The following is a 23527-nucleotide window of genomic DNA, read 5'->3' as shown; positions in this document are numbered from 1 at the left end:
ACCATACAAATCAAGGAAGCTCAACTGGAAGCTTTGAAACCAGAAAAGGTGGCAGGAGAGACATTAAGGGGAATGGATAAAAACTTAGAAGTCAAGGATGATGGAGCACGTTATATCATGAACCGGATTTGGACACCGAAGTTCGGTGGACTCCGAGATGTCGTCATGAATGAAGCACACAAGACTCGATACTCCATCCATCCCGGGTCGGGTAAGATGTATCTGGACCTCAAGAAATTATACTGGTGGCCGAACATGAAAGCTGAGATTGCTACCTATGTGAGCAAGTGCCTGACTTGCGCTAAGGTCAAAATAGAATACCAGAAACCATCCGGGCTATTACAACAGCCGGATATACCTGAGTGGAAGTGGGAACGAATAACCATGGACTTCATAACCAAGCTGCCTAAGGCATCAGGCGGGCTTGACACAATATGGGTAATTGTAGACAGATTGACCAAATCAGCACACTTCCTACCAATAAAAGAAACCGACAAGATGGAGAAGCTGACTAGAACGTACATCAGAGAGATTGTACGACTCCATGGTGTGCCGATATCCATTATCTCTGATAGAGATAGTAGATTTACCTCACGGTTTTGGCAGTCTCTACAAAAATCATTGGGAACTAGGCTTGACATGAGTACGGCCTACCACCCACAAACCGACGGACAGAGCGAGCGAACCATTCAAACGTTGGAAGACATGTTAAGAGCTTGTGTGATAGACTTCGGTAAAGCATGGGATACCCATCTACCGCTTATCGAATTCTCCTACAATAACAGCTATCATACTAGCATCAAAGTCGCTCCATTCGAAGCTCTTTACGGTCGTAAATGCAGATCACCCCTGTGTTGGGCTGAGGTGGGGGATTCACAGCTAGCTAGAGGGCAAGCCTCTAATAGCACTCTCACCGGTCCAGAAATCATCCGCGAAACCACCGAAAAGATCGTACAAATCCGAGCACGACTTAAAGCCTCAAGAGACCGACAGAAAAGCTACGCAGACAAGCGGAGGAAACCCTTGGAATTCCAGGTGGGAGACCGAGTCCTTTTGAAAGTCTCACCCTGGAAAGGCTTGATACGCTTCGGAAAGCGTGGGAAGCTGAATCCAAGATACATAGGGCCTTTTGAGATTCTCGCTAGAATCGGCCCCGTAGCTTACAAACTCAATCTACCCCGCGAACTTAGTAATGTGCATCCTACCTTCCACGTCTCGAACTTGAAAAAGTGCCTATCCGATGAGACTCTCATTATTCCACTCGAGGAAATCGAGATCAATGAGAGCCTCAACTTCGTGGAAGAACCTGTGGAGATCATGGATTGGGAAATCAAACGAACGAAACAAAGTCGTATTCCCATCGTGAAGGTACGTTGGAACCCTAAACGAGGACCCGAATTCACCTGGGAACGCGAGGATCAGATGAAACAAAAGTATCCACATCTCTTTCCAAACTCTTGAAATCCCAGTCAAAATGAAAATTTCGGGACGAAATTCCTTCTAACGGGGGGATGATGTGACAACCGTCAAATTTCGGTCAATTCAAAGTCAAAAAGTCAAACCGGTCAACTCCAATAACCCTTGTATGCTAGGGTTTACGTTATGTAATCACTATACAATTCGCTATTTTAATGAGAAATCCTCATTTGGAAAGTTCATGTGTTTGATTTTCCTTAGCCTTAACAGTGCTAAACAACGAACCAAAGCGATAAAACACTATTGCACAATCATCGGGATTGTGTACGACACTAAAACACGGTTTAATGGGGTTTACGAACCTTGCGTTGTGAAGCCGGACACTCAAATTAATCACAAACGAAACCTCTCTAAATCGTTTTCACTCTATCTCTTTCTAATTGAAATCTCTCCCAAATCTCTCCCAAATCTCTCCCAAATCTCTCTCAAAAGTTACTTTAACTTTTTGTAATCATTTGGGTCATCTCGACCCTTAACCGGGTCAAAAATCGCTTGAAACGGGATAAAAACGAGTAAAATAGCTTTAAGGATCCGAAACCAAAGCTTCTGGTCCGAAGCTGTGTCCGATGTCCGAGGTCCGAAGGACCAGTGTCCGAAGCGAAGCAGTGTCCGAAGTCCCGTGTCCGAAGCGAGGTCCGTCCGAAGTCGTGTCCGTCCGAAGCGAGGTCCGTCCGAAGTCTCGCAGGGTCCGAAGTCCAGGCCCTTTTTACCGGTTTTTCGACTACGACTTCGTTTTAACTCCGTTTTTCATTATTTTAACGTGGGATTTTCACCCAAAACTTTATTTTATAAACTAAGGCCCCAAAATATATAAATCTCCAGGGTTTTTATAAAATATATTAAAAGAATTGGTGATTGATCTAATTATTGAGGGAATATTTGCTTTTCCTTAATTTATGGCAAAAGCAACCCACTACCACCTCACTCTATGACCAGCCACTCTTTCCCACTACCCCTTGTCTCCTTAGTGGACCTTTACAGCCAATCTCCAGCTCTTCCCACGTTCTAAGAGCTGGAGGATTGATCCTCTCTCCTCATTCTCCATAAAACTCTTTCATTCTACACTTAGCAACCAAGAACACTCTCCAAAATTCTCTCATCTTTTCTCTCAACTTCAAGAACTTCAAGGCTTTCTCCAGGGATTTCTTGCTTCAATTAGTAAGTATCTTCATCATTCACATAATTATTAAACTCCATTCTACTCAAAACATTGATATCTTACACAAGTTCCATCTTATTCGGTGTTAGATTTTCGAATCATCAAGACATCTTCTTAGTGTTCTTGAGTTGAACACTTCCTTTCTCTCACTTTCATCTACTGAAACCACATAAGGTGAGTTCATACCCATACATTTACATGTTTTTCTTAAGTTTTAAGGGGAGAATACAAGTAAAATCATCAAGAACACAATTAAACTTTTTCTAACAGATTACATCAGAAAAGATGGACGTTAACCACAGACTGTTTTGGTCAACTTAAATATTTTAGTTTTCAAAACTGTTTCAGGTGCAAGTAGTTCAAACTCTTAGCTTTAAAATGGCTACTTGCACATCTCCAAATGATTTTTCTACAATTAATGGTGATTTTTACAAAACTGCCTGTCATTTCAGAGGCAAACCCGGACCAGTCTGTGATTATGAACATTTTCACCTCTGTTAGAGATCACTAAAAATCATGATAAAATTTACGAACAAACTAGACTCATATTCCAAACTCTCAAAATTTGCGAATTTGGATTTAGAGCTGTGATGATTTTTCTATAAATTTTCTAAGAACGGTAACAGAAACTGTTTTTAACGAAAAGTTGCTGTTAATTTCATTTCACCTTGTAACATGTTGAGCAAGGTGTATATCTTTATGTGACTATATGTTACTGCAATATATGACATTTTATCTTAATATTTAGACACACATCAGTTTACAAATGGATTTGGTCATATAAAATATAAAGAATAACAAGTGATTATAATCAAAGTAAAATCGATACATTCAAACATTAAATAAACTATTTTGAATATAGTTTGCATACATTACCACATACTACCCTTGGTTGATAAACTATAATAGGTATAGTTTATGATACATTACATAACACATACATTTTAAAAAGGGTACATTTATACAAAGGATATTTTCATTAAGCAAGGTACGGCCATACGGTACCAAGTTTTCATAACACGAAATTCCGTTAATGACGTTGTGAGACAATTACTTCAAAGTACCATTAAGTCCTGTATTGTAACCAGAGTCTCCTTGAGGGAGAGCGTGATACTTGTGTATAGATCTATATTGGGTTTGACAAACCCACACCTAAACTACATGCAACAGTTAGACCGATAGGTCTGGGGTGACAAATGTCATAACATTTCCGACGCCTGAAGAACGTCGTTTTAGGCAACCTTGGTCATAGTATGGTTATAATAAACTCACATAAAGTATTAACAAACATTGGAATTTACGGGGACTTCATTAAAATTTAACGAGTTTATGTCAATTTAAATTTTGCATTGTTTTACTATAAATATGACAAATTACTTGTACCTTTCGGTCTTTGGGTTTTAAGACTACATTTACACATTAAGGAAAATATTGGATTTTTCTAACACAAATACTACTTTTACAAACGAAAAGCTTATGAACTCACCAACCTTTGTGTTGACATTTTTTTTAAAACAACTTGTATTCTCAGGAAATCATTAAACAGGTAATCAAGTGCTTTTGAGGATGGGACGCTAAGGCGTCTACTATTTCATATTTTATCAATATATTGTAATTGATTCGTAAACATGTAATTCATACAATGATGTAATTTTTTTCAATTATATATATGTTGGTTGTGTTTGCTTGAATTACTATTACAATTGCTGTTATGATACTATACATGAAGTCCTCCACCCCCGGACGTTTCCGCCATCCTTGGTTTGGGGGTGTGACACATACTGATGTATGTGGACCATTCAAAACCGCCACAAGGGATGCTAATCGCTATTATGTGACTTTTATTGATGATTTTAGTAGATATGGTTATGTCTACTTAATAAAACATAAGTCAGAAACTTTTGAAAGGTTTAAAGAGTTTAAACAGGAAGTAGAAAATCAATTGGGTAGGAACATTAAGATGCTTCGATCCGATCGAGGTGGTGAGTATCTTAGTACTGAGTTCCTCGACTATCTTAAGGAGTGTGGGATTGTCTCATAATTGACACCTCGCAGGACACCACACCTGAATGGTGTAGCTGAGGGGAGTAATCGAACTTTGTTGGACATGGTTCGCTCTATGATGAGTCGAGCTTCGCTACCAATCTCTTTTTGGGGGTATGCCTTAGAGACTGCCGCCCACATCCTTAATCTAGTCCCTACAAAGAAGGTTGCCAAAAGACCTCATGAAATGTGGACTGGGAAAGTTCCCAATTTGGACCATATCAAGATTTGGGGTTGCGAGGCTTTCGTGAGGCGCGAGACTCATGACAAGCTCGAACCTCGAAGTGAAAGGTGTATTTTCATCGGCTACCGACAAAAAATCCTTTGGTTACCTCTTCTACAGACCTAGTGAGAATGTGGTCTTTGTGGCAAGGAGAGGGGTCTTTCGAGAGAGAGAATTTATAAACCAAGGAGACAGTGGGAGGGAAATTTACCTTGAAGAAATTCAACACTTAATTGGTGAAGGAACCTCAGACACTAGCAATCAACTTGAGGAGGAAATTCTTGTTGATCCAGCTGACGAGTCTATACTTCCGAGGCATTCCACAAGGGTTAGGAACACACCTGAGTTTTATTATGGATTTCATATTACTACGGAAGGTGATACATTTATCAGTGACAGTACACTGGTAAATCTGGATGAACCTAACAGCGTTAAGTAAGCCATGGCAGGCCCAGAGTCTGCTAAATGGAAGGAGGCTATAGACAGCGAGATACAGTCCATGTATGACAATCAAGTTTGGAACTTGGTTGACAATGTACCAGGCCGTAAGACAGTCGGGTGAAAATGGATCTACAAGAAGAAGACCGACATGGATGGGAAAGTGCACACTTATAAGGCTCGACTGGTCCCGAAGGGTTTTACTCAGACTCAGGGTATTGATTATGATGAAACCTTTTCACCAGTAGCAAAGATTAAGTCTATTAGGGTTATTCTAGCCATTGCTGCATTTCATGATTATGAAATATGGCAAATGGATGTCAAAACCGCTTTCCTTAACGGAAAGTTGGCTGAGGATGTTTATATGAATCAGCCAGAGGGTTTTGTCAGTGCAGAGTACCCCAATAGAGTGTGCAAGCTTGAGAAATCCATTTATGGATTGAAACAAGCATCTCGAAGTTGGAATCTTTGTTTCGATGAGAAGGTCAAAGAGTTTGGTTTCTCAAGAAGTGAAGATGAGTCCTGCGTGTATGTCAGAGCTAGTGGGAGTATAGTTAGCTTTTTGGTACTGTATGTGGATGACATACTACTCATAGGAAATGACATCCCAACCTTGCAGGAGGTTAAGTCCTGGCTTGGGAAGTGCTTTGCTATGAAGGACCTTGGAGAAGCTGCCTATATCCTAGGGATAAGGATATTAAGAGAAAGGAGTAAAAGACTAATTGGACTTAGTCAGAGTATCTACTTGGATAAGGTGTTGAAAAGGTTCAACATGCAAAATTCCAAGAAAGGAGAATTACCGATCCAAAGCAAGGCTCAGAGCCCGAGTACATAAGATGAGATAGCTGAGATGAGTCGATTACCTTATGCTTCCACTGTTGGCTCGATCATGTATGCTATGACTTGTACTCGTCCTGATGTGGCCTTCGCTTTGAGCATGGTCAACAGATATCAGGGGAACCCTGGCAAGGCTCATTGGACTGCGGTAAAGAATATTCTCAAGTACCTGCGGAGGACTAAGGATTGGATCCTTACCCTTGGTGGGAGTGATGACTTGAGAGTAGTAGGGTATAGTGATGCTAGCTTTCAGACTGATGGGGATAACTTCCGCTCTCAGTCGGGCTGGGTCTTTACCTTAAATGGAGGGGCAATCACTTGGAAGAGTTCCAAACAGGAGACTGTAGCTGATTCGACTTGTGAATCAGAGTACATAGCAGCGAGTGAAGCGGCAAAGGAGGCGATATGGCTGAGGAACTTCATCGGACACCTTGGAGTTGTACTAGCTATTATGGAGCCTATGGAGATTTTCTGTGACAGCAATATTGCGGTTGCCTTAGCCAAGGAACCAAGAGATCATGGCAGATCCCGACACATTGATAGAAAATATCACTTCATAAGACACAAGATAGAAGAGGGACTCCTCGTGGCAAAGAGGGTATCGTCAGATGAGAACCCTGCGGATCCCCTTACGAAGGGACTGACGAGGGTGAAGCATTTGCAGCATGCGAGACGCATCGGGCTGAGGGACGATATTAGTTTTATAGATTAGATAGTTATTACTGAAACTTGTAAAATGTAATCGACGTTTGATGATGAATAAAAGTTGTGATTTATTTATGAGTAAGGTGTTGCTATCATTGTCAATTATTTACTATTGTTTCAGCTTTGCATGTTTTGACTTCCAGAATAATAAGTTTATTCAAACTCTCCACAGTCGGTCATATGTCGGAAGTAGGTATGAATCAAGACTGTCATGAATTGGGATTGTAGTTGACTAAAGGTGTTTAGCCATAGCAATGGTTGCTACAACATTCATGAGTTCTCATAAGTTATGAGTATTGGAATAAACCCACGCTCACTTGTATCACTTCATGGAATTTATCTCGAGTGATCGTGAGACGGTAATATCATATAAGTCTTCAAACCTAGAGATATGAGTTGTTACCTATGAGTTGGTTGTGCATTGATTGCACGTAAACGCATCAGTAACTTGATGTTATAAAACATGCCTTTGTGTGCAATTCAATAAGTAGTAGAACAAGCATATGAGTCGAAGTTTATCTGTTCCTTCTAGAAATAAAAGCGATATCTGGGCCCCTCGATGATTTTGTTTTGACCTATGTACCGGGCCCGGTCAAAACTAAATTGATGTGTTTGATTAAGTTCTTTGTCAAACAAATCGGAAATCGGGAAACAAACTGCTGGACAATAAGTAAGACATTGTTCCATGTATTTGTCCGGCTGATATCATGAGAGCAGAGGATTATGTGATCACTTATCTAAAATGGCGCTTCATAGTTCAACAGAGTTTTCGAGAGCTACGATTGCCGGTTGGTTCCTGAAGCTAAGTGGGACACTGTTGGATAAGGTGTCTAAGTCCATAACTTATTTGGTATATACTTGACCCGACCCGGCATGGTCCATTTGGGTTGCACTTCACCCGAACTATTTATATGGATAACATTATGAAAAGAGTATATTTGCGGCCTACTAATATATTATAAGTTATAATATATTAATATGAAATTGTATTATTTAATTAGTATTGATCTTAAATTAATTATGAATTAATTTAGTGATCATAAGGTGACTAATTAAATAATGGGTTATTGTACTTATATAGTGTGGGCTAACACTCATAAGGAAATGGGCTAAGCTTGAATGGGAGTCCATGGATGATCCATGGAGCTTTTAACCCATGGATCCTTAAAATAGGAAAAGACATGGGTTATTAGGGTTTGCATGGTTCATAACCCTAATCATCTACACTATATAAAGAGGCTTATGGTGCTTGAAAATACACTATGTGTGTGTGCATAAGGTGTGGCCGATTTCTAGAGTATTAGAGTGCTCTCTCATAAGTTTTCCAAGTTTGTGGTGATTTGTGATTTCCATTTGAGGCATTCACATTATTGCTGCTTGGCTCTCAAACTCCCAAGGAATCAACTTACTAACAAATGTATGTAATTCTTCTAGTATCTTTTATGTTTAAAAGTACCCCATGTATGCTAGATAGGTTATGAACCTTGGAAAATTATTTTGCATGTATTTTAGACAAACATAGATCCAAGGTTTCTAGGGTTGCATGAACACCTTAGGACTGTTAGTTTGCTCAAAACCCAACACTTAGGCCATTCATAAATGTGACCTTCTGCTCAATCACCTCTCTGCCGATTCCGTGATTAATCATCTTACTAAGAAGATGGTTATAACGATTGAATGTTTGAATGAGACTTTCATCTGGATTTTGCTTGAATTCACCAAACTCCGAAAGTAGAAGAGTTTGAATGGAATACTCGAGATCCGCATCGGTGGAATATAACTCCTTAAGCCTGTCCCATATCTCCTTCGCAGTAGTACACGAACTCACCAGACGAAAGTGTCAGATTGTAAAGTGAATCTAATGATCCTCATAGCTTTTATGTTGCTAATCAGTTTGTCCTTCTCATCTTGAGGGATATCCTTCACATCGATCCTAAGCTGATTGTACTATTTCTATGTCTTTATGGTTCTATTGGTTCCAGAGTGAATGAAGGGACCCAATGTTATAGCCTTCCAGATCAAGTACATGTTGTCTTCTGAGCCAAGAACATAATCTTCAAAGCGAAGAGCCCATACCTCATACTCGTGAATATACAAAATCGGAATCCTTGTAGTCGAACCAATGTTGTTGGAGATGTTGATGGGGTTGGTTTGAGAGTCGTCGTGAGACATGATGACTTGATTTGTTTACCTGTCAAGAATCAGACTTGTAAAGCGGTATTAGAGTAATATCGAGATCGATGAACAACGTCAATGAAGTAATGACGGCTCAATAGATTCGATAAAAGCGGAAACCCTAAATATATTCTTCAAACAGAAGGGATGTGTATGATTTACACAGCCTCCTGCTCTGATACCAACTGATGAGACTAAAACTCTTTAAGATCGATAAGATTCTTAACAAGCAACACAAGAACACAAGTTAAATAAGAACACAAGATGAATCAATACTTATGTTGAATGATTAATAAGCCACAACCTCAGAAGAACTCTATTAAGAATCGCTACTGTAGAGATGTGGTAGGGTTACAATTATGAAAATCAACGACTGCCAAACATACGGTGCATGCATGCACTACATATAGTAAACCCTAATAAATGAAACACGGCTAGACAGGCCCAATACCGTGAGAACAATAGACTTAGACCAAAAGCCCAATGAGGCAACACTTCTTAACCCAACAACATAATTGTTAGAATCCTTTCTACTCACACATAAATTCATGTGTTAATAACATTAAGGTATCAATATCTCCAAGTGATTCATCCAACACTTCAAGTGTTCTAGACTCCAATATTCATCTCATGTCTTCAACCACACTTTCTTCTACCCAAGGTGAGCTTCATACCCCTATTTTTGAGTTTTCACTATTTTGGGGGAGGATACAAGTCAAGGATCTTGTGAAATCTTGAAATATTTTGCTTGTCTATACTTGTATGTTATGATGTATGTGTTTAAGTTTATGCAACACCTTGTAAAAAGTCCAAAAACTCGATATTTTGGTTAAGTCTCAAGAGTTTGGACTATGTCTCACATGTTATTTGTTGATTGGAACAAAAACTAGTGTTTATATGAACTATGATCCACCAAACCTTATGTCAAGAATTACAAGGATTTGCTCAAAGAAATTGTTTAAACAAAGTTGTTGGACATAATATTTTGAGATGTTAAATTATGAATATATTATTATTTTGGACCATTTGCGGCCATATATATATATATATATATATATATATATATATATATATATATATATATATATATATATATATATATAATGGTCATTTTGAATTATAGGATAAATTTGAGTTATTAATGAAGATTTTGTTGGATAAGATGTCTAAGTCCATAACTTATTTGGTATATACTTAACCCGACCCGGCATGGTCCATTTGGGTTGCACTTCACCCAAACTGTTTATGGATAATTTTATGAGAATTGTATACTTACGATTTATTAATATATTATAAGTTATAATATATTAATATAAAGTCATGTTATTTAATTAGTTTTAATCTTGAATTAATTATGAATTGATTTAGTGATTAAAAGGAAGACTAATTAAATCATGGGCTATTGTATTTATATGGTATGGGCTAATGCTCATTTGTTAATGGGCTAAGCTTATATAGAAGTCCATGGATGATCCATGGAGCTTTTAACCCATGGATCCTTGGAAGAGGAAAAGACATGGGTTATTAGGGTTTCACCCTAACCATGCACACTATATAAACAAGCTTATGTTGCATGAAAAACACCCTAAGTGTGTGTGTAAGTGTGGTGGCCAAAATCAAGAGTTAGTATACTCTCTCATACATTTTCCAAGTTTGTGGTGATTTGTGATTTCCATTTGAGGCATTCACATTATTGGTGCTTGGCTCTCAAACTCCAAGGAATCAACAATCAACAAAAGGTATGTAATTCATCTAGTTCTTTTATGGTTAAAAGTACCCCATGCCATGCTAGATAGGTTATAAACCTTGGAAAATAATATTTTGCATGTATCTTAGAAAAACATAGATCCAAGGTTTAATAGGGTTGCATGTACACTTAGGAAGTGTTAGAATGCTCAAAACCCAACAGTGGTGTCAGAGCCTAGGCTTGTTTGTTTGATACTTGATGCAAAATAGTGATAAAAAGTCGATTTTTTGCTGTCTGACTGATGAACTCGCCGAGTCCATGGGGGGACTCGCCGAGTTCATGTGTAAACTCATCCTACTCGCCGAGTAGGTTCGTGCACTCGGCGAGTAGGAGCCTCAGAATGCAGATTTTCGACTTTTGCTGCTGGAAATGGACTAGAAACATTACCCTAAACTATTTTGGTGTTTTAAAACTTGTTTTAGTTGGTGTAATGGTAGTTCTAATCCATTTACAATAGCTTATATCAAAATTTCATGCTTTGTATGTGTTCATATAATTCTTGAAACTTTGATGATCATGTTCATGTTCTTATGAATTTAGAAGATGATAGGAATTATTTGCTGAATTGTTTAGGATTAATTCTTGATCATTTATGTGTTTTAATGAAGTCCATAATTTGTCCTCAAGTTATGGATATCCAAAGGTCACTTCTTTTAAACACACACTTAAAACACATAAGTTACATAAAATGAAGAGTCTTCATTTTTATGAACCTTTAATTCATAAGTTATGAAATGAAAAGTTTTGGATAGTTACAAAACTTGCCCTCAAGTTTTCGAATTTGTAAAGTTTCACACACTTTAATAAACTTTAATTCCAAACCCTTAGAGTTTTAAAAGCTAAAATTCAACCCTTATACTATTTATAACATTAATGGTTAATTATTATATATATGTATAAGATCAAGTCGTTTTACCGTTAGTAGGCCTCATTCACGAAGCCGGTCTATAAGGGGGGTATAAGGTTGTTGCCTATAAAATGGCAACTTAATGGGTGTCCATTCTCACCCACCGCTTCGTTGATCGGTGGAGGGTCGTTAGCCGAACGGGAAGGAGAATGACTTTAAATTCTCATTAAAAGTATAATGAATATTATAAAGTAACTAAACCTTTTATAAATTCCCAATCTTAGTTACTTTAGGAAAATGTGAATTTGGTGCTAACCCATGAAATTCACACTTTGTACCTTACCAAGTCGTTGGTGGAGCGTGTGTGGTTAACCGGCACACTAACTTGGACTAGTAAGGATCACGAAGGGTGACTTAATGTTTATCATAGATCGGTGGAGCGTGTGTGGTTAACCGACACATCGATTAGGTGATAATATTAAGGGTACTAACTGAGTTTGTATGGTTATTCACACCTTGTTTTGTGATCCTCGGCATCCCAGTCACAAAACCTGAAGGGCACAATCGAGATTGAAACATGCCATTGAAAAGTTCAATGAATCTCAAAAGATCTAGGAGTTTCAAATCCAATTAAAACCTAATAAATTATTTCGTTTTTCATGGTGGAAATTGGTGAATCGTCATTCACCTACCTTCAAATATTTTATAGCTTGGATTACGGCATCCCTCTTCCAAGTTATAAAATATTGTGTTGGGTCCTAGCCTTAATATTTCATATTGGGTGTTATATTAAGGACTTGAATCAACTAACTTGATTTTCTCCCATTGTAGATGTCTGGTTCAGACAACTATGATCTTCCCAAATCGCTTGAAACAAGCTTTCCTCCTGAAGATGATGTCCCTCAACATCATGCTTCACTCCCCCCACCTCCTCCATTTATTCTCCCTGACCCACAAGCCCGAAGACTTGAAAGGTTCAAGATCACTCAAGCTCTACTAGAAATGAAACATAAAGATGGAAGACCTGTGTGCACTCATGTCTTAGGAATGAAGTCACACATAGACAGGTTGAGAATGTTGGGTGCTGTTATTTCAAGGAAGTTCGCTGTTGACTGGGTTCTTCAGTCACTTCCTGAGTCATATAGTGAGTTTATTAAAGACTACCATATGACAGATCCCGACATAACCCTAATAGATCTTTCTTATTTGCTTGTTGCTGCTGAATCAGCAATGATTTGGCGCAATGGTCAAGCAAATATTGATGGCAAATCTATTTCTCAAACTTCCATGGACATGGACAATGGTAACATTGGAAGTCCATAAAAGCTTTCTCTTCCCAATGGGAAGGGATCGGCCTTGGTCAACCCGGTTGACCAAAAGGTAAAGGGAAAGGCTAAGTCTGTGATTGTCTCGTGTACCATTCCCAAAGAGTCTATATGTTTTATTGTCATGAGAAGGGACATTGGAAGCGAAGCTGCCCTGAATACCTGAAATATTTGAAAGCAAGTAGAGACAAAATGTTTGACTCGGCTTCGGGTAAGTCCACTATCTAACTTTGTTAAAGTTCCTAATTGTTGATTCTTATTACATGATGTGACTAGGTTGCATCTTGATGTTTAGCAGGATCGAGCAAAAGGAAGGTTAAAATAAGAGTGTGCTGAATCTGATCACGAAGATGGATTTCTATCGCATGGTTCGAGGATCGGATTTTTGAGCTACTACTTAAAAGTTATGATAGATTGCTAGGAAATATGTAATATCATAGTTTTCATTTGAAGATGCATTGTAAGGAATATTTTTCCGCATTTTAATAAAGAAATAAAAGTTTTGTTTAGTTTATTTTATCTTATATCCCCTTACAATGGCATTTATGGAAATTGATGTTTGTATGTTTCTAGCAATATTGGAAATATGAGTTTGATTCTCTCATATGTGGTAGTGTCTGAATTTACTAAATGAGGAAAGGTTCTCATCACCCAAGCTTCAGTTAGACAGAAGCTTGGAATCATACAAGTTGTATTGTATGATGGATGAGAATTTTCATCTTTCTAAAAATTGAGACTAATTCATTGATCACATGCATATGTGAGTCAATTGAAGGACTAAGGAATTAGGTACACTGGGTGTGTGCTGGTCAAGGTCCACCACAAAGATCAATTCGTCATGATTTACTAAAGATTAGTAAATATGGTTATACTTATAAGGTTAAGTATAATTCTGTAACATTGGAAAAGTTTCAATGTATGGCAGAACGGATGAGAAGAATCAAATTTGGCAGAAAGATAAAAGTTTCTCAAATCTGAAAAGATGGGAGAGTACTTTAGTATCATGTTTTTATGATCATCTTAATGATTATGAAACCATATCACAAATTCATACTCTAAGGACATCTTAGTGCATTGTTATGACTAAGATGAGGGGTCATGAATTGTTGGAATGGTTAAAATCAAAAAGATGGATCATACATGTTTTTATGATCATCTTAATGATTATGAAACCATATCACAAATTCATACTCTAAGGACATCTTAGTGCATTGTTATGACTAAGATGAGGGGTCATGAATTGTTGGAATGGTTAAAATCAAGAAGATGGATCATACTTCGTTCCAAAACAACTCTTAGAGTCATAATCCAAGATTGTAACATTGAGTGACATAAAGTAAGGTTTAAAACACTTATCAAATGTAGTGTAAAATGTTTTCTACTCCTGTACATTTGAAATTGGTAAGTTGTGATGTCCTGGATAAGACAAAGACCAACTAAGACCAATTGTGTGAAGTGTTTATCTTGATAAGAATCTGCACTATCCCTTGAATATTTGTTTTGTCAAGGAATGGTTCTTGACCAGGGAAACTTATATGTCAAGAGGACAGTAGGAGTCTTAAAGATCCTGAAAGGATTTCAAGATTTAATCAAGAGTAAAACCTGAGTTTTATCACTAGCACACGACTTAAGGTTTGAAACCTATTAAGTTGACATAATTCTTGTTTCTGTGTCTGTTCCTATTAAGTTGACTATGCATATGAGTTCTGTTAGTTCTAAACTGTGTGCATAACAGCTTGGAAGCATTGGTGGGCTTTGTGCTACCAGATGACAAGAAATTAAGATTGAACAAGTTCAATCCATGTAAGGCTGAATTTGTTACTAACCTTGTCTTGTGATTATGGTTTTGACAAATTCACATGGATAGAAACTCATACACTATAAAATCTAAGTGTCATAAGGTTTCTCTCCGATTCATGAAAATGATGGTGAGGAAATGCTTTCACTAAGAAGATTTTAAGTAGATAGCAATTGTGATGTTTGCATTCTCAAAGTCGTTAGTGGAGCGTGTGTGGTTAACCGGCACACTAACATGGACTTGTGAGAAATGGAAAAGGTCTAAACAATTAAGACTATGATTATGGCATCCCTTTTCATAGTTCTGGAAATTGTTTAGACACACATGTGAGCTATCTAAGAAAGGGTGTACGAATCTAAATTTCAGAAGTCCAGCTGATTTCTGGAAATATGTCAGAGCTAGTGGGAGCATAAGTGTTATGCTGATAATCATCATGTTAGTGGGAGCATGATTATTATGTTTAGTGTTGCAAGTTAGCAATGTTAATTATAGAAAAACAAAAGTTTCAATTCGTAAAGTTGTAGGGGTTGAAAAAGTTGTTTTGCTATAAGTAAGGGAGAGGAAATTATACTACATTTTAATTCTAAAAGCTTAGATTGAGTTTTAATCATCTTTAGTCAAGGATATATATATATATATACGAATTTTATGATGGAATGGTTCAACATAAGGAAATTCTATATATATTGTGTTCTCAAATTCGATTATGATTACAGCATCCCTCTTCATAGTCGATTTTTGAAAACATGGAAAATAAAAAAATATTGTAGCAAAAGACTGATCCAGTATCAGGTCTTTATGTAAGACATCGTGAATCGTGTCCCATATGCTTCGGGTATAGGATCGGTCACATGTGCTATAATATTCATCCTTTCTAAATTTTCCAAATGCTCAGAGCCTTAAGAAGGGAAAAGTCTAGAATTGGATAAGACTAAAATGATTAAGCAATTGTCGAGGACTATCTAAGGCTCACCAAAGATTGGTTGCTCAGGGACAGTTAGAAGTATAGTGTTAAATTTTGGAAGGACCATATGGATATATTCTGAAAAGAGGTAGCTCTTGTTCAGATATGATAATCAAAATAGGAATATGGAAATTTTCCATATTGGGAGTTGGATATTAAAAATCTATGAGAAAGTTAGAAACTTTTATGCAAGAAGGATATTCAAAGCAATGTACTTTGAATATGAGAGTTCGTTTCCATAGAGTTGATCTCCTTTGGAATCCTCTGTAATGACTGATGACAAGGTTTTGGTGACCTTGTGCATAATCATTACGAGAGGAGCAGTGCATATAAGTTTAAAATCTAACAGTTTTTTTGGTAAATGGTAGGAATTAGGAATTCTTACATTTACAATAAGGATTTGGGATTTGAAATGAGCATCATTGGAATCATGTTCAATTGATCTATTTCACAAAGTAAAGATCATAGACAAACATAGTGTGCATACTTGGAGTATGGCATAACTATTGTTTAGAAAAACAAAGTGTACGTGCTAGGAGCATGGGACGACTGTTGTTTTTGTTCAAGTATTAAGTTGATTATTTGAAACATTAGACAATGAATAATGTGTAATCAATATGGTGATAAATAAAAGGTGGTTTTATTTATATTCAAAAGGGTTCTGAGACCATATTGGATTCGATTATTATTGTGTTCACTTCGCATGTTTTGACTTCCATAATAACTAGGTTATTCTTTCCAAATGATTAAGTTATTCAAACCATCCACAGTCGGTCATATGTTGGAAGTAGATATGAATCAAGACTGTCGTGAGTTGGTTGTAGAGGTCTAAGATGTTGGACATGGCTACAACACTCATGAGTGCTCATAAATTATGAGTATTGGATTCAACCCACGCTCACTTGTATCACTTCATGGAATTTATCTCGAGTGATCGTGAGACGGTAATATCATATAAGTCTTCAAACCTAGAGATATGAGTTGTTACCTATGAGTTGGTTGTGCATTGATTGCAAGTAAACGCATCAGTAACTTGATGTTATAAAACGTGCCTTTGTGTATAATTCAACAAGTAGTAGAAACAAGTATATGAGTCGAAGTTTATCTGTTCCTTCTAGTCCTTGGAGGATTTGAAGCGATATCTGGGCCCCTCGATGATTTTGTTTTGACCTATGTACCGGGCCCGGTCAGAACCTAATTGATGTGTTCAATTTAGTTCTTTGTCAAACAAATCGGAAATCAGGAAACAAACTGCTGGACAATAAGTACGACGTTGTTCCATGTATTTGTCCGGCTGATATCATGAGAACAGAGGATTATATGATCACTTATCTAAAATGGCGCTTCATAGTTCAACAGAGTTTTCGAGAGCTACGATTGCTGGTTGGTTCCTGAAGTAACATACGCAAATACAATTATTAGACTTATCAAAGTGGGAGACTGTTGGATAAGATGTCTAAGTCCAAAAGTTATTTGGTATATACTTGACCCGACCCGGCATGGTCCATTTGGGTTGCACTTCACCCAAACTATTTATGGATAATTTTATGAGAATTGTATACTTACGATTTATTAATATATTATAAGTTATAATATATTAATATAAAGTCATGTTATTTAATTAGTTTTAATCTTGAATTAATTATGAATTGATTTAGTGATTAAAAGGAAGACTAATTAAATCATGGGCTATTGTATTTATATGGTGTGGGCTAATGCTCATTTGTTAATGGGCTAAGCCTATATGGAAGTCCATGGATGATCCATGGAGCTTTTAACCCATGGATCCTTGGAAGAGGAAAAGACATGGGTTATTAGGGTTTCACCCTAACCATGCACACTATATAAACAAGCTTATGTTGCATGAAAAACACCCTAAGTGTGTGTGTAAGTGTGGTGGCTAAAATCAAGAGTTAGTATACTCTCTCATACATTTTCCAAGTTTGTGGTGATTTGTGATTTCCATTTGAGGCATTCACATTATTGGTGCTTGGCTCTCAAACTCCAAGGAATCAACAATCAACAAAAGGTATGTAATTCATCTAGTTCTTTTATGGTTAAAAGTACCCCATGCCATGCTAGATAGGTTATAAACCTTGGAAAATAATATTTTGCATGTATCTTAGAAAACCATAGATCCAAGGTTTAATAGGGTTGCATGTACACTTAGGAAGTGTTAGAATGCTCAAAACCCAACAGATTTCAATTAAAATGGGCCAAAAATGGAATATAAATAAGGGCCATTTTGAACATTATCTTAAATACGAGCCTAAAATGAGTATTTTAGAAGAAATGGGCTATTTTCAACAATCCTTGTATTTTTGGATCACTCATGACACTTTTTGGCGTCACCCGCCTCTAGACGTTTCCGCCGTTCTGGTCCGGGGGTGTGACAGCAAATTTAACCAATACTCAAAATCCCTATTTTGAAGTACTCAAGAATATTGCAGCAATCCCTATGGACAATCTGCAATCCTTTCATGACAATCTTAAATCAATACCTACTCCCAGAAGTATGATTCACTGTGGAATTTCGAATAAATTAATATTTAGGAAGTAACACACAAAATGAAACACAATAATGATCTCATCGTTCTATGGCTTCACACTCTTTGAATATAAATAATTCCCTATTATTTAATCACCATAATAATTATAGATTTATCTATTATATAAATGTATTGAGGCAATCGACTTAACAACTAAACTTGTCAACATTTCTCATTCCAATGCTCTTAACATGCGTATCATCTTTTCATTTGGTCATCACTATTGTGAATGAATCATCAAAAAGATATTCACTTCACAACTAGATCTCCATCCTCAACATTTTCTTGGATGTAGTAGAATTTTTTCTTTTTATGCATTGACCTTCTGTGATCTCAAGAATCCTTAGTCAATATGACTGCACTTTTACAAAATATTTCTAATGACAGTTTGTTACTCAAAACAAATTGAAAGTCAACCATGATGCTTTCTAGTCCAGGTACGCTCCATGGATACTTCACTTGCACAAATGTGGTCTTACTCACATTCTCGAATCTACCACCATCTCCTACATGAATCCTTTCATACTAAAACTCAAAAAGAATATCCATTTAGACTATGACTTACAGTCATATCTAAAATTCATGTCACTATAACTCTTCTCTATCATGTTCTCTACTGTCGACAAGCAACCACTCCTTGGTATCTTCTAATACCTCAAAATATTCTTGATAGTTATCCAACAATTCAGTTATGCCAATTTCTGACACAATCTCACGATGCGCAAAACATCTAAAACATCAGAATAAGCACAAGTCATAGCATTCAAGACCGATCATATATCCAAAGCATATGGGTCTCGAATCATCTTGTAATTTTCATGACTAGTACAAAGGACCATTTGAGATTCACCCAACTCCTTGCTATGAAGCATACGAACAATCCCTTTGGGATTTTCATGTTGAAATCTTCCAACACATTGTGCTTTAACTGAATCCCATTAAACTTTTCGATCTATACTTTTAGCTCCAAAGACCAAGTATCAATGTCTCTTTCCCTTGTCCATTATAGCAAAACAATTCTCAAGCAATTGCACTTTGCAACTTAAAGACACTGTTTCCTATGAGCAGTATTGTCATCAGCATGCAATACCAGGAAGACAAAAACACTCCCACTAGCTTTGACATGTACTCAAGACTAATCTGGACTTCTAGAAAGATAACACTCTTTTGACTTTCTCATGGAAGAACAAATTCCTTGCTATGCAATGCTTGTCTAAATCTACAAATAGATTTTTTCAAGATTATACACTTTGTTTGGATAAGTTGTATGTTTAAATCCTTTCAGGATATGTCATATATCCTTTGAAAGTTTCCTATTGATGAAAGTCGCTTAAACATCTACTTTAGCATATCTTATATCAAATAAGTGAGCAATGGTGCCAAATAACCAATTATACCTTTCTCAACTACTGTGAGAATGTTTCCTCATAATAAGTTTCTTAAGTTTTGAGTGAAATCCAATTCTACCATACTAGATTTGAATGTGTGTACATTCCTATCCATATTATTCTCCATATTAAAGATCTAGTTGCAACCCACTGTCATAAGACTAGGCTTTGGATCAACCAATGTCAAAATTTGTTAACCTTCATGGACAAATTTCTCTATCCTTAGACTCTTCTAATGGCAGCCATATGGCACACCATTGCTTCCTAGTAGCTATTAGCTTTATCTAAATTGATCAATGTTTTATCATTAATCAACGTATCTCCTTCCACAATTAAATGAAGCTCATAAAACTTGGGAGGTGCTCTAAATCTATTATATCTTGCGAAGAGGTAAGGTAATGTCATTTGAATCAATTGGTTTATCAACCTCATGATAAAAGCTAGTGACAACTACAGGTTCATTGTCAGTCATATCTCGAATTTCTTCAAGATCATTATGATTCCCACTGACTTCTTGATATCTATATGTTCTTTCTCTTAAGGAACATTCCTTTTAAGCTATAAGCACAAATATCAAAAGTCTTCAGTGAATACCCAACAATGTAACACTTCATAAATCTCGATTCAAGTTAGTCATTGGTTTTTCTTCTAACGAAAGCATCACAACACCAGATCCGAATGTGAGGGAACTTTCCAACTATACATTTCATGAGTTGTTTTTAAACCTACTTAGTTGGATACAAGGTTCAAAAATATGCTCTACTATTTTAAGTGTATATTCCCAAAAATTAGTGATTGGTAGCGAAGTACGACTCATCATAGATTGAACCATATAGCATTCGATTCTCCCTTTAGTAATATCTTTACATTATGGTGTCCTTGGAGAAGCCAATAATGGAAACCATTCCACAATCTCTAATATGATCGTAGAACTCAATACTAAGGCATTCTCCATTCCTTTCAGATTGGAGGCCCTTTATCTTCATGCCAAATTAATTCCGTACTTTGTTCTGGTACTCTTTGAAACTTTTCAAAGTTTTAGAATTATGCTTAATCATATAAACAAAACCATATCTATTGAAACTATCAATAAATATGACATAGTAGTATATGTCATCCCTTGTGGTGGAACTAATGGGTCTACACATATTAGTGTGTACAAGATCCAATAATCCTTTGTCTCCATTACATATTCATGTGAATGGTGGCCAAGTGGTCTTGCCAATATACAAGACTCGCATACATCATCCAACTTAAGGGCGAATGATTCCCAGCCCGTTCGAATTGGAGCATGGAGATACGATTCTGACTTATGTGGCCACGACAATCATTCCACAAGCACGATCATATCTAAACTATTATAAGAATCAATGTTCAAGTCATCATTGCTATTATTAGAAATGCAAACTACAATTTCATGAATGCCAATTTCAAGAAGATGTTTGAAACATAAAACCATCATCTTTATAAACTAGAGTTGTAACCTTACCATTGTCAAATGAAAATTGAAATTCATCTTTATACAATGCATATGATGAAATTTTATTTCTAGACATCTCTGAAGAGTAATAAAAAGCGACTAGATTTTTCCTAACTCCGTTACTAAACACAAGTTTGAATTCCTCAATCATCGAGAAATGCAACATTCGTCCATTCCAATGATTGGGTTCAGGTTTAGCTGTTTAAACTTCCTTCCTTCTTATAGATCCTACAATGCCATCCAAATGTGATTTCCACATCATGCATTAAGGTACCATGAATTGAAAGTATTTGTAGTTGGATGATACAAGTACTTGATGTAGAGTAAAATTTTTGACTTTACCATCCCAAAGTAGTTAGAGAAACTTCGTTTCCTATGGTCCTTGTCATTTACATTTAGGATTTGAACGTTTCCTATTCATTCCACCAACATACAGAAGCAATAAATGGAATAAGATAATAAATCTAATTCCTTTCCAGTTTTCTGAGTTTGGAGAAAGTTTAAGAATCTCTTCAATGTTTTCCTCCATACTATTCATATGATAAATCAAGTCGAAATTATCATAATAACTAATGATAGATCCAAGCACAAGATCTATAGAAAGACTCTTGTCAAGGGTAACATTGAGATTCTTGAGTTTGTCCGTGTATCTTTCATTGATTACATACAAAACTGTTTTCTTCAATTCGAATGCAGTTGGGAGATTTTTTTTATGCTTTTCAGATCACTCTTGTCTTACTTTTTGGTCAAACATTTCACCCAAATTCAAATTCATTTCATATGTTCATATGTTCACAAAATCCCTTTGGAACATCGAGGACATAAACATAATGATGCAAGAGACCTTATATGACAAATCTACATTTTATGGGAATAACAACTTATCTAAAGTTGATCGATTGTTTGTTTTAATAGATATGCTCATTATAGACATCTTTCCTAATATTAAAAAACAAGGAAGATCCCATAAAAAAAATGAGTCATTCCCGAGGGAGAACAAAGAGAATATAGAATTAGAAAGTGAGTGAGTGGGTGGAAGATAATTCTATTTAACCTAACGGAGAAAGTTTAATTAAGTCAATTTATTCCTTAATTATTAACCCAATTTTAAATTAAGGTTAGGATCCATAAATACAATTCGTAATATGAAGAGGGATGTCATAGTCATATCACAAAACTATTTTAGGTAGGTAAAACATTTACCAATTTCAATCACAATGAAACTCCGAGATCTTTTGAGATTCATTAAATAATCGATGGTATGCTCGTCTCGGATTATGCTCTTCAATTTGAGACTGGGATGCCGAGGATCACAAACAAGATATGAATAACCATGCAAACCCGCATGACATCCTCGACATTGTTTATGATCTCGCATTGATGTGCCGGTTAACCACACACGCTCCATCAACAACCATAAATTTTGAAACTGTACCATCATTTCATGTTTATAGTGCGACATTAGTGTGTCGGTTACCACAGATGCTCCAATAATGACTCAAAAAGAAATAATCTGCATTTTCATGGATTAACATACAATTTCAATTTTTTTCTACAAGTCTAGATTGAGATTTTATAGAAGGTTATAGTACTTTATACATTATACTTTTAATGTGATTAGTGTCCTATCAAACCCATTCAGCTAACGACCCTGCACCACACAAAGAAGCGGTGAGTGAAAAGGACAACCATTCAACGGTCATTTTATAGGTCGTTTCCTTATACCATTCTTAGAGTGTGGCTTCGTGAATGAGGCCTATTATGGATTCGACTGACTTTTAATGATACATATAGTAATAGACATTTATACATATGTATAGGGTGTATTTTAAAACTTTTTAAATTACAAGGTTCTAATCATATTAATTCCATTATTTTTTAATAATTAATATGTGAACTAAATAAGATTTAAGAACTATCTTTTAATTAAACTTTTAATTAATTAATATAAATCTTATTAAGGATAATCATATTATATAATTCTCTTATTTAATCTTCCTTTTTTATTCAAATTAGGATTCTTAATTATCTAGTTAATATATTCAGATTTTAGACATTTAAAATAATATTGATTAACTAATAATTATCCTATCTTTTGAACAAGGCAAGAAAATCGTGAAATTCAGATTCTAGACTGTTCCCACGACGTGGCAGAGGACTGCCCACATCACGACAATCCAAATTATCGATTTTGTTGTTGTTGTTGTTGTTGTTTTCCTGGTTTCATCTTTTATGCACTATCAACTGAAAATGAATGACTCTGATACTACTGATGGGGTTTTTTTTGTTATAATAACAATGTACTTGCGGAATTTCACTTAACACTTCAGGGTACATGCACCCTAAATGAATCTATGTCTTTTTCACATCTAA

This window comes from Lactuca virosa, chromosome 3, assembly GCF_052849685.1.
Source record: "Lactuca virosa cultivar CGN04683 chromosome 3, Lactuca_virosa_CGN04683_v6, whole genome shotgun sequence".
Taxonomy (NCBI): Eukaryota; Viridiplantae; Streptophyta; class Magnoliopsida; order Asterales; family Asteraceae; genus Lactuca; species Lactuca virosa.
Note: the sequence above shows the minus strand (reverse complement) of the source record.